Here is a 12,229-nt window from a genome sequence, read left to right as displayed (position 1 = left end):
AACCAGCCCTAACTCCCATGGAAGCTAATGGCAAAACTCCCATTGAGTTAAATGGGAGTAAGGGCGGGCATTAGGCAATTTGAAAGCATGGAGCAAGACCAAAATGATGGGTATTGCCTTCCCTTTATAGTTTCCAGGAGCCTGCAGAGCTTTTGGAGTGAATGAACAGTGGACTGGGAAACCGTAATGCTCACCTGCCAAAGCGCGTCTGTCATGGTACAGGCAAGTTTAGTTAAAAAAAAATCTAATTGTGGCTCAGTGTCTTTAAAAATATAAAAGTACCAGAACTTTCTCGCGAGATAAAGGTACTCATTGACATGGCTTGCATACTAAGAGTTTCCTTTTCCCGTCTTTCTAGCAGACTGGTGCAGAAGATTATAGCACATGCCTGGTTTCACAGCAGAAGCCGGGAGCGGGGAGAGGGGAGAAACTACCCATGTGATTCCAATTAAGGCCGCTCAGTCTCAAACCCACGGCATTAATCAGGAAAATCAGTGGTCTCGTTATGTCAGACTTTTTACCACTGTTGACGCTGCCGAGTTGATAATTTGTCAGTACAAGGCCGGCAGAACCTGAGCGTTCTGGTTCTGTTCGGGTGGGTGCCCCCAAAGGCTGGATAGTCGCTGAACTTTCTAAAGCTGCAGGGCTAGTGAGGAAGGATGGTGCAGGGGGTAGCAAGCGAGCCTGCAAGAGTTGAGTTCAATAACTGGCTGTGTCACAGATTTCTAATGCGATCTTCGGTTAGTCATTGAGGCTGGATTTTTAAAGGAATTTATGTATCTGAAGATGCTGCTAAGTGTCTGTGGGCGTTTAAAAAATATTTAGGCACCTAATTCCCATTGAAATCAACAGTACTCGGCTGCTTCTGGAAATGCCACTAGGCGCCTATCTGCATCTTTAGGAACCTAAACACATGATCCTTAGACGCTCTGTGCCTCCGGTCCCCATCTGTCAAAAGAGGATAATAGTGATGCCTGCCTCAGGGTGGGGCTAGGAGGATCAGTGCCCTGAAGATTGCAAAGCACAGATACAAAATACCGTTGTCAGATAGATTGTGACTTGTGTTATTTGCCAGCTCTACGGTGTAAGGGAGAGTAAAGGAGTTTCACTGTATGAGCTACCTAGGCCAGAGCATAACAGTAAACAAGCGTCCAATGCCCACCTACTTCCCTCTGTGTGCAGGGAGAGGAAGGGGATGGATCAGCCTTTGGTGGAGAAACCAGTCTGAGCTGGCATGGACGTTGCGGGGGCCAGCACCAAGTTACTACCCCCTCCCCTGGAACAAGGCGAAAGCCCCGCAGGAAGTGTGATTTAGGACTGTCTTGAAAGCACAGTGCTTTCTCAAGTGGTGCGGTTTACCTATTGTCCTTTGCTCAGGGCTGGGCAAAACGATGCATGGAGCACAAGAATTTCATGGGCTTCGGATTTCTTGTGCTTTGGGTGGAGGAGGGGGTGCTCAAAGCTGGGGATTCTATGGTGGCCTGCTAGGGATCAGCAAATGAGATTCCTATCCAAGATTACCAAAAATTTGGGACTCACCTCTGCACCAATGTAACGAATCTTTGTGTCTCAGACTTTCTGAGATGTCCTGTCATTGTGCGATTCTGCTCGTCCACCAGCATAACTTCATGCTCTTCAGTGGACCTAGAGCTGCTTTACATGAGTGCCAGCGAGAGGGGAAGCGGACCAAGGATGTTCAGTCGTCCAGTCCTTGGACCAGATTCTCAGCGGGAGACTTCAGTGGACCTTTGCCATTTTCCACCAGCCAGGGTTCTGGCCCCTTTCATATGTAAGATGTAAAAATGATCATTTTCGTTACCTCTTGTGTTGTCTCCAATTAGCTGCACCTACATGATTTGTTCTGCCATAGCCTTTGTTGCATAGCTAATTGCACATTCAATAAATATAAACACAAAGATAATTAGCTTAAATCAGCAACTCAATACACCATGAACATCTGTTCAATAACAGGGGGCATGCAGGTTTTCCCCCAATTTTTTTTTTCTTGCTGCCAATTCGGATCTTAAGATAAAGTTGTGGGAAGGGGCATTTGAAAGATCTGTAACCATAGCTACATATACCAAAATAAATGCTATTGGAGCTCCAGATAATTCTGTGTTTAATTCTACTTGAGTTCTGTTCCTCGCTTCATTCCAGAGTTGCCTAACATTTTGACATTCCCAGCGCATATATCTGAGAATTAATAAAATATATAGAAAAGTCTTCCATGAGGTATTCACTTGCAAGGGTGCATGGTGAGAGAAATTGACACTTTACATTCTCACCATCTTAATGGTTGTAAGGGATGAGGCCACTACAATGTAGGGCACTGAGTGGCTCAAGGGGACTGGTTATGAGGATCATGGCAGCTTTCACCACCGTGTAATAGATTTACTGTGGCATAGTGCCTCCTTGTGGACATGGGAGGTAGCTAACAGGAAGTACAGAGCATAGACGCATTGTAGATAGATACATTGTAGATAGATACATTGTAGGGTTGGTGCCATTGATAAATAAAAACATGTCCCTGAAACCAGAGAAGAATTCTACAACCAGGGATCAAAAGTTGTTGCCATTTGATGCATGTGTGGTGGTACTGAGAAACACACTGCTGAGGTCTCAGGCCAATTCCTAATGGATAACCCATGCAAAAGCACCACCAAATCTGGACGTCTCAGCCCAGACACTGTGGCCTATCGTGACCCATTCTCTTTCAGTTTTTTGGATACAAAAAGAGGGTTGTTTCCCACAATCTTTCTGGGCAGCTCTTGCCTTTCTTAAATAAAACTTGCACTGCTGTTATCCTGCTATATGTCACAATAGCTATTGAAACATTAGTCATTGAATATCAGGGTTGGAAGGGACCTCAAAAGGTCATCTAGTCCAACCCTCTGCTCAAAGCAGGACCAATCCCCCAATAAACATCCCAGCCGGGTTTTGTCAAGCGTGACCTTAAAAAACCTCAAAGAAAGGAGGTTCCACCATCACCCTAGGTAACGCATTCCAGTCTTTCACCACCCTCCTAGTGAAAAAGTTTTTCCTAATATCCAACCTAAACCTCCCCAACTGCAACTTGAGACAATTACTCCCCGTTCTGTCATCTGCTACCACTGAGAACAGTCTAGATCCATCCTCTTTGGAACCCCGTTTCTGGTAATTAAAAGCAGCTATCAAATCTCCCCTCATTCTTCTTTTCTGCAGATTAAACAATCCCAGTTCCCTCTCTTCATAAATCACGTGCTCCAGCCTCCTAATCATTTTTGTTGGCCTCTGCTAGATGCTTTCCAATTTTTCCACATCCTTCTTGTAGTTTGGGGCCCAAAACTGAACAGAGTACTCCAGATGAGGCCTCACCAATGTCGAATAGAGGGGAACGATCACATCTCCGATCTGCTCGCAATGACCCTATTTATACAGCCCAAAATGCCGTTAGCATCCTTGGCAACAAGGGCACACTGTTGACTCATATCCAACTTCTCGTCCACTGTAACCCCCTAGGTCCTTTTCTGCAGAAATGCTGCCTACCCACTTGTGCCCTAGTCTGTAGCGGTGCATGGGATTCTTTCGTCCTAAGTGCAGGGCTCTGACATAAAGGCACAGTTATTAGGGAGGGTTACATGCAGTACTCCCATGTTTTGGATAGTGAGAATTTCAGCTTTCATTTGTAAAGAAGGGGAGTTCATGGTTGTGGAGAAAAACCAGGAAATGTATGAACTGACTGTACTCTAAAGTCTCAGAAATCAAGCAGGCAACTAAAGGAATTCCCACATTTAGTAATAATATAAATCTCTTGATTTTTAAGCCAATCTCATTACTATGGGGGCTTGATGCATGATTTCTGAATGCTGGGGTGGGTGATCCTACAATTTAGCCATCAGTGCTATTATGCTATTATGCTAATCTTTTATTTTTATCATTTTTTGGCTCAAGATTTACTGCGTTTGCATCTTATATCAGGGTATTTATTTCATTTGATTTATTTCCCTTTCTTCGAGATAAACTGTCCACTTCCAGGAGAACTGTGGCAGCTCAGGTGTATGAAGCACATTTATATAGAGTCTCTCTCTGTGTAGTAGATGATTATGTTGAGCTCTTTGTAGCAACCGATGAGCCTCAAAAGGTTCAGAAAAGAGACTTAATTTGGATAAGCTCACACAAGTCTGGATGCTGATCAGATGTAGCCATACCTTCACACTGTTTAAAATTGATATCTGGGGAAACAGCCTGTCTCTCAGGATCTTCAGTCTTTCTAGTTCTAGACTTGGCCAACACTCAGAAGTGAAAACAAACAATGTGACTTAAAACAGCCTCTTGGTTGCAGGGTCATAAGCAGGAACTGAACTGGGAACCTATAACACGAAATACACAGACTTCCCTGAAGAAGCAACTCTATTTGTCACAACATATAATTAGCACTATAGTAGCTGGACCAGCCACTTGTAGAAGGCATGACCATTGGCGCTAAACCAGTTGTTGTTATTGCCTAAGCATTTAAGAACTTTCAAGATTTAAACTGGACTCTAGTAGGGCCTAATCAACATTCAATGAGTCCATTGACTCAGTAAAAGTTAGATTGGGGCCACTATGGATAAGTGGCAATTCATTTTTCAGGAGCAGTTCAACTGTTCTTAGTTATGAAAACAAAGATGCCCATCCATAGTCAGCATAGCTGTATATTGGGACATTTCATCCAGGGTGCTGGATCGTTGACTTCAGGGAAAGTGCACCAGGGATAAATATGTCCCCGACTTTTTTTAGGTCACTTATGTATTGCAGGCCGTAATTGTGTCACTGAGTGTTTAGCATCACCCGTAGTTAGGTACTTAGGGACAAATTCTGGTGCCCATACCTATGTAAGGAAGCATGTTACCTCACAAGTTGTCCTACTGAAAGTATTCATGGAGGGAGACACTATTATGTCTGAGTAAGGGAATTAAAATCTAGACCTAAGAATTTACAAGCATTTTCACTGTCCTGAACATGCAAACTTTCACATGCACAAGATGACTTCATCTCTAACACGCCATAATTTGGACCTAAACTACTTGCTAGTATTTTTTAAAACTTCTTTGATGAATCACTCTCCTTCCCTATGATTTTCCTGGGCGCTGGGAAGGAAGGTGTGAAAAATTCTGTCTTATTACCAAGAGCTCAGCATATTGCTCAACTGGAAGGCTGGGATTCCAAAAGAACATTTGTCAAGACGCTTTTCAAAATCAACCCCTCTAGAAAGAACCAGCCCAAACAAAAAGACCTCCCCTTGCACAGGATAGACCCTGCTTGCTACGCTACATTATGGCTTTGTTGTTGCTGTAATGCATGCTCATATTACCAAAATCGTGTTATAAAAGCCGTATGCCTTTAGCTTAAGGCTGGATTTAACAGTGTAATATACTGAGAGCATTTCACATTTGATATTAATAACATGAATGCAAATATATTCAAATGCATGTAAATACAGAAACACTTTTTGCAGCCAAAGTTATTACAGGAACTGCTGTTTATGAGAGGATTTTTGTAATAAGTTTGAGGTTCCCACAAAATCTATAAAAACTCAGTTACTGTAACTTTACACTAAATGCCGGGTTGTTAGCACCCGTGGACTATTGCAAAGGTAACGAATGGGTCTGAAACTGTTTCCATCTCACTCCATATCTGCTGTCCTCTTTGCCCCATCTCAGTAGATTTCGCGTTAGCGAGCAGAACCTCTTTAGTGCATAAGCCAAGTAGTCATCTATCCCTGAAAGAATTTGTGTTTGAGCTGTATCCTGGGGAGAAGAAAACAGTCAAACACACTGGTTTCAGAGAATCACAAAGAGAACTCTCAAGTTGCTGGACAGTAAGGGAGTGGAACTGGGAAATTAGGGCTGGTGCAGGGACAGAGGGGAAGTAACTTGCTGTTTTGCAGGGGGCCAACTCCCCCGGCCCCAGCACCAACCAAATTAAATAGGAACAGGTACAGTATTGTATTATTGATACTGTTATCTTTATTAATAGATTGCCCATAAATCCCAGGAAGGGCAGGCCGTTGAACCCCTCTTCTGGCTTGCATTGCTGTCTGGAACGCTGGGCTCTGCCTGGACTCTTCTTTCCTCCCACCTTTTTACAGGATGCACTTGATAGCAGCAAGACTGGGAGATGAAGCATAAGCAGATGTTCCAATATGAAATTAATTCTCTGTAGTGATTGGGGAGTTGACAATTAATGTACGGGGTGACTCGGCCTACAGCTTAGCAAGATGGTCCAGAGATATGAAATTGTCAGAAGAGTTTACTGCAAAACCTGTGTGTGCACAAACAGAGTGAGCAGCTGGGACCATGTTGACCCCTTTGGTTTGTGGGTTTCTGGGCTGAAGGAAGGAGCATCTTTCTAGTTCTTAGCATTACCACTCCATCAGCATGCAAAGTCTATTCCATTCACTCCTCAGCTTTGGCCAAGACTCACTGTTCAGGAATGGAAGGAATTGATTTATAAGATAATCCCACTTTTAGGTCTAGTTTTACATATGAATGATTCCAGGATTCCAAACACTAAGATCACTTAGAGCTTAATTTTTAGCTTCCATTTTCTATTTGATAAGGCATTTCAAATTATTACATACAGCATTGTTACTAGCTTCCACGTATAGATCCTCTTTCTTCCAAAAGCATTTTTCAAACTATATACAATAGAGAAGACTCACTCTGCCAGTGAAATGCAGCTATCTCTAGGGTGAAACACAGGAGTCGTTTAATAAGACACAGCAAAAATGCACAATAAGAGTATAGTTTAGCACAAACAGCAAAGAAAGCTATACCGAAATGAAAACTAGAGGGGGAATATACTAGAATTTAGCCAGGAAACTGAGCCTAACTTTTCTGCACTTGGAAAAAAAAAATAATTACCACCAGTGGTCAGGGAGGTTGTTGGCTTCATGTCCAATCTTAAAGATGGATTTCAATAGCTTGGGTAGAAAATGGAAAACAAATATACACATGATGCAGTTCAGCTCATAATAATTCGTTAATTAAAGTAACCCACATTTTATCAATGACTGGAAACTAACAAGCCTTTCAGGTAATGAATTCCACTCAGTGATACAGTAGTACTGCGAAATAATGAGTTTTGGAAACGATCTGCAGCTACTTACTAGATACTGATATTATAAACCCGGTGACCCTGTTACCATCGGGTCATATTTTTTGCAGAGCAAATGCTCTACAGGTGCAGCCTCCTTCTCATCCGGATAGTAATGTGAGGATTATAATACATTGAGACAAGCTGAGACTCCCTTTTTTTTCTTCATTCTCATGGCAGGCTTCCAGAACCAGCGCTTCCAGCAGTGCACACATTTTGGGGACAAAATGGAACCTGGTGCTGAACCTCCCTCTGCTTTTGTCTGGTGAAGAAGCGGAACCAGAACCAAAATAACGAACCACAATTTCTCCATTCCCATTTTTGATTATTCAGATACAATGGAAACCAGCTTGGAATCCCCCTTCATGTTTCCTTTCCTAAACCCACCCGTCAGGATAGGTAATCCATCTCTCTGAGAGGCAGTAGCTAGAGAAACGGAAGAATTCTGACTAAACTGCTAAAGTCCTAACTACGTCAGTCACGGATGTGGATTTTTCACAGTCCTGAGTAAAGTAGCTGGGTCAACATAACTTTTTAGTGTACACCTGGCCTTAGGGACACATTATACGGAAAGCGCCTCTTTGCCCAGTTTGTTCCACAACATGCAGCCCAGGGAAGCTGCTGAGAAAGCTGCCGTTCCCTGTACACCAGGGCATATCAACATGACCCCACTCCTGAGAGCTGTAGTCAGAAACTTCAGGAGGCAAAAACATCCACTGGAATTACAGAGAATGATTTGATGCTTTTTTCCCCAAGCAGGATTTCAAAATCGAGGTATTTTAGAGAGTCAGATAATCACAAGCCTCATAGGTAAAATTGTGCAAGTTATAGAGTTTGGGAACTTGCAGCATGTGGTTGCACAATTGGATTTGGTTTACTGCCGTAGCTCTCAGCAGCAGCAGCAGCATCGAGGTCACCATCTTCCGTTGAGTAAATGGAAACGGTGGACGGGGCAGAGACCATTTAACCTTTGGATGATTTCACCTTGGATGATGCAACTTTGCTCATTTGCCTCTCCAGTTTTGCCAAGCGTATTTTCACCTTCTTCCGTCAGAGCATTTTGACTGTTCTTTAATCGGTATCCATGAGCCGAAAAACAAACGAAATATAAGGGGAGTAGACCAAAAGCAAAGGCAAAGACTCCCTGACCGAGAGACAGGAAGAAATGAAAAATGTCACTTGCAGCAGCTGACAAACAAGCTCGAACCCAGAAATTCCTGTAATGTGATTATGGGTGGCAGAACCAGATGGGCTCCCCAGAAAAAAGAAATCAAAACAAAATAACTAGAGCTAAACTTTAGTAATGCTCCTGCAGAGAGGAGACACCACGGCGATGTGAAAGAGGTCGTTAATCAAATGTACTGAGGCAACTGGCGCATCTTCAGTGCTCCTTAGTCAGTCCACTGTGATATTCAGCCAAGATTTTAACTGCAGGACTCCGCAGCTTTTTCCTATGATGTGTGTGTGAGCTAGAGGGTGAGGAACAGGGAGAATATATTTATTTTCCTATTTAAACAGAATTGTGGGCATCCAAAATTACAAGCCATTTTTTTAAAGTGTTGGTCCAATTGTCTAAGTGTGTGTGGTTTATGAACCAACCTATACAGAAAGAGATTAAACAGAGCAATTTAAAAAGGTTGCGTTCATTAAAGGGACAGGACTCCACAGTAGGTTCGTTAGTACCTTCAAAAGAGGAGAAATATAAATTTTAATTGCTGTATTATTTTTCTTTCCACTTATTCTCTTAATCTGTAGAGGAGACATCAGCTTGGTTGGTTTGCCAATTGCTAGGTCTCTGAGCAAACTCCATCTTCTTTCATTACATTATAACTCAGGCCCTACCAAATTCACGGCCATGAAAAAGGTGTACTATGAAATCTCATCTCCAGCCGTGAAATTTGGTCTTTGGGTGCTTTTATCCTATACTATACAAATTTCATGAGGGAAACGAACGTTTTTCCAATTGGGGCTCTTGACCCAAAAGGGACTCGCAGGGGGGGTCATAAGGTTATTTTAGGGGAGTCACAGCAGCTGTTCGCCGAGTGCCCAGCTCTAAAGACAGCCACACATCAGTAGCAGCGCAGAAGGATGACAATAACATACCAGACCATCCTTACTTCTGCACTGCTGCTGGTGGCAGCTCTGTCTTTAGGGCTGAGCTCCCGGCCAGCAGAAGCTGCTCCCAAGCTGCTGAGCTCTGAAGGCAGCACCGCCGCCAGCAGCAGCACAGAGGTAAAGGACGGCAGTACTGCAACCCGCCCTAGATAACTTGTTAACCCCCACAACTCCTTTTTCGGTCAGGACCCCTACAATTACACACTGAAATGTCAGCGTTAAATAGCTGAAAAAATGCAATTTACTATTTTAAAAAGCCTATGACTATGAAATTGGTAGGGAGGTAATCATGAAGTGTTATTTTTACTGCAGAGAATTAAGACGCAGATCACCTCTAAGGTTCTACAAATCTAGAACCCTCGTCTGTCTCGCTATTTGGTGACGCAGACCAGGGGACGTTCTGCCTCAAGGGTTTGACAGGCAGGATCCTGTATTGCTCCTGATTGGCACCTGCCTTATATAAACATAAAGGACATTCCAGGAAGTGTGTTCTCAGTAGTGTGGCTAAAATGAAAACTTGTGGCTTGACCTCAACTTGATTTGGATTTTGCCTTCTGACTTGGACTCTGACCCTTGGCATTGACACTGGCCTGGACGTGACTCCAAGATCCTCAGCAACTTCCTGCCTTTGTGGATTCCTGACTGGGAAGGTATAGTTCATTGGAGATGCAAACATTTTCTGCACTTTAGGATCAGACTCTAAGAGGCTATAGTCTGGATTGCACTCATCTTCATAACTGAACATTAAGGGAGAATGGATGGTACGCTCACATTGTACGTAGACTCATCAGAACCCTACTTACAACTTAGTACTCTAATCAACTGCACAAAAGTACAATAAGATTCGCTGTGGGAAGTGGTGATTTGTTCTTTTCTTTGTTCCTCCACCCTTATCAATGTGGGTAAAAACATTTAGCCCATAAACAGAAATCATTACAACCTTGTGATCCATGTGGAATGAGTTTTCTGGATCTCAGGCTGATTCGTAGTGAACATCATTCAAAAAAAATCACTAGTTCGTCCCCTCGCTAGCATTGCCAGCTTCAAACCTTAGAATGGCCAATCCATCACCTTTAACCAGCACAGGACTCGCTAAAAAAGAAAAAGAGTGGACAGAGCTTACACAACACAAAATAGATTGGCTGCTATAATCACCAGTCCTCAAGCACTTGGACTTGTTTGCGTCATTAAGGAGCCAGGATGAATGCAGGATTTCATCTTTGAGAGAAACAAGTTGGAAGGGGAATAATAATGAAGAGATTGGAAACAAGGGAAGTGAGAGACAAAATAGGACATGAGGTAAGTGATGTGAAAGGTGGTCCAAAATAGTAAGTATATTAAAAATGTATGTGTGTGTGTGTGGGGGGGAAGAATGGCGGAGAACAAAAAGAACCAACATTTTCAGTTGTTGAAAACAAATGAAAACCCAATTCAACTGAAACCACTTTATGCTGCTACTTTGATTCCGGTCAAAAAAACATCGGTTGACAAAACAAACGTTTCAACAAAAAATACATGGCCAGTGTTTAAATCTCTAGGCACATCACCTTCAGCTGCCATATTCCATCAACTTGGAACCACAAAAGAAAAGTCAGACACACACACAGACACACACACACACCCGGCCCCAAGAAAAATCTAAAGTTCAGCTGCCTTGTATAATTCTTTGCTTCCTCCTGAAACCGCCTTCTACCCAGTCTGTGTGATGTGACTACTCAATGGTTTGATACATTATGCAGAGGCCTAGGTCCCTATGGCAATCTAGTTAAAACCATTCGTAAGAGCTTTAAACTTTTCCTGCAATCGCTTTAAGTTTCCTAATCATAGCAATCCACGAGCTACTTTACTCTTTTTAGGAGGGCACTTCATCTTGGAATTAGGCTGCCATCCTCCTTATACAACAATATTTAAAAAGCATCTTGTATGAACTAATAATGAGAAATCATTCTTACAGTTCAATTTTCCAGCCATTTTTAAATGGTTTCCATTTTCTAATTCTAAATAATTTAAAGAATGGGGCATGACAACGGGCAACGGGTCCTACTGAAAGGCGAACTGTCAGGTTGGAGGGAGGTTACCAGTGGAGTTCCTCAGGGATCAGTTTGGGGACCAATCTTATTTAATCTTTTTATTACTGTCCTCGGCACAAAAAGTGGGAGTGTGCTAATAAAGTTTGCAGATGATACAAAGCTGGGAGGTATTGCCAATTCAGAGAAGGATCGGGATATTATACAGGAAGATCTGGATGACCTTGTAAACTGGAGTATTAGTAATAGGATGAAATTTAATAGTGAGAAGTGTAAGGTTATGCATTTAGGGATTAATAACAAGAATTTTAGTTATAAGCTGGGGACGCATCAATTAGAAGTAACGGAAGAGAAGAAGGACCTTGGAGTATTGGTTGATCATAGGATGACTATGAGCTGCCAATGTGATATGGCTGTGAAAAAAGCTAATGCGGTTTTGGGATGCATCAGGAGAGGCATTTCCAGTAGGGATAAGGAGGTTTTAGTACCATTATACAAGGCACTGGTGAGACCTCACCTAGAATACTGTGTGCAGTTCTGGTCTCACACGTTTAAAAAGGATGAATTCAAACTGGAGCAGGTACAGAGAAGGGCTACTAGGATGATCCGAGGAATGGAAAACTTGTCTTGTGAAAGGAGACTTAAGGAGCTTGGCTTGTTTAGCCTAACTAAAAGAAGGTTGAGGGGAGATATGATTGCTCTCTATAAATATATCAGAGGGATAAATACAGGAGAGGGAGAGGAATTATTTCAGCTCAGCACCAATGTGGGCACAAGAACAAATGGGTATAAACTGGCCACCAGGAAGTTTAGACTTGAAATTAGATGAAGGTTTCTAACCATCAGAGGAGTGAAGTTTTGGAATAGCCTTCCAAGGGAAGCAGTGGGGGCAAAAGATCTATCTGGTTTTAAGATTCTACTTGATAAGTTTATGGAGGAGATGGTATGATGCGATAATGTGGTTTTGATAA

The sequence above is a fragment of the Dermochelys coriacea genome, chromosome 19 (assembly GCF_009764565.3).
Source record: "Dermochelys coriacea isolate rDerCor1 chromosome 19, rDerCor1.pri.v4, whole genome shotgun sequence".
Lineage (NCBI taxonomy): Eukaryota > Metazoa > Chordata > Testudines > Dermochelyidae > Dermochelys > Dermochelys coriacea.
Note: the sequence above shows the minus strand (reverse complement) of the source record.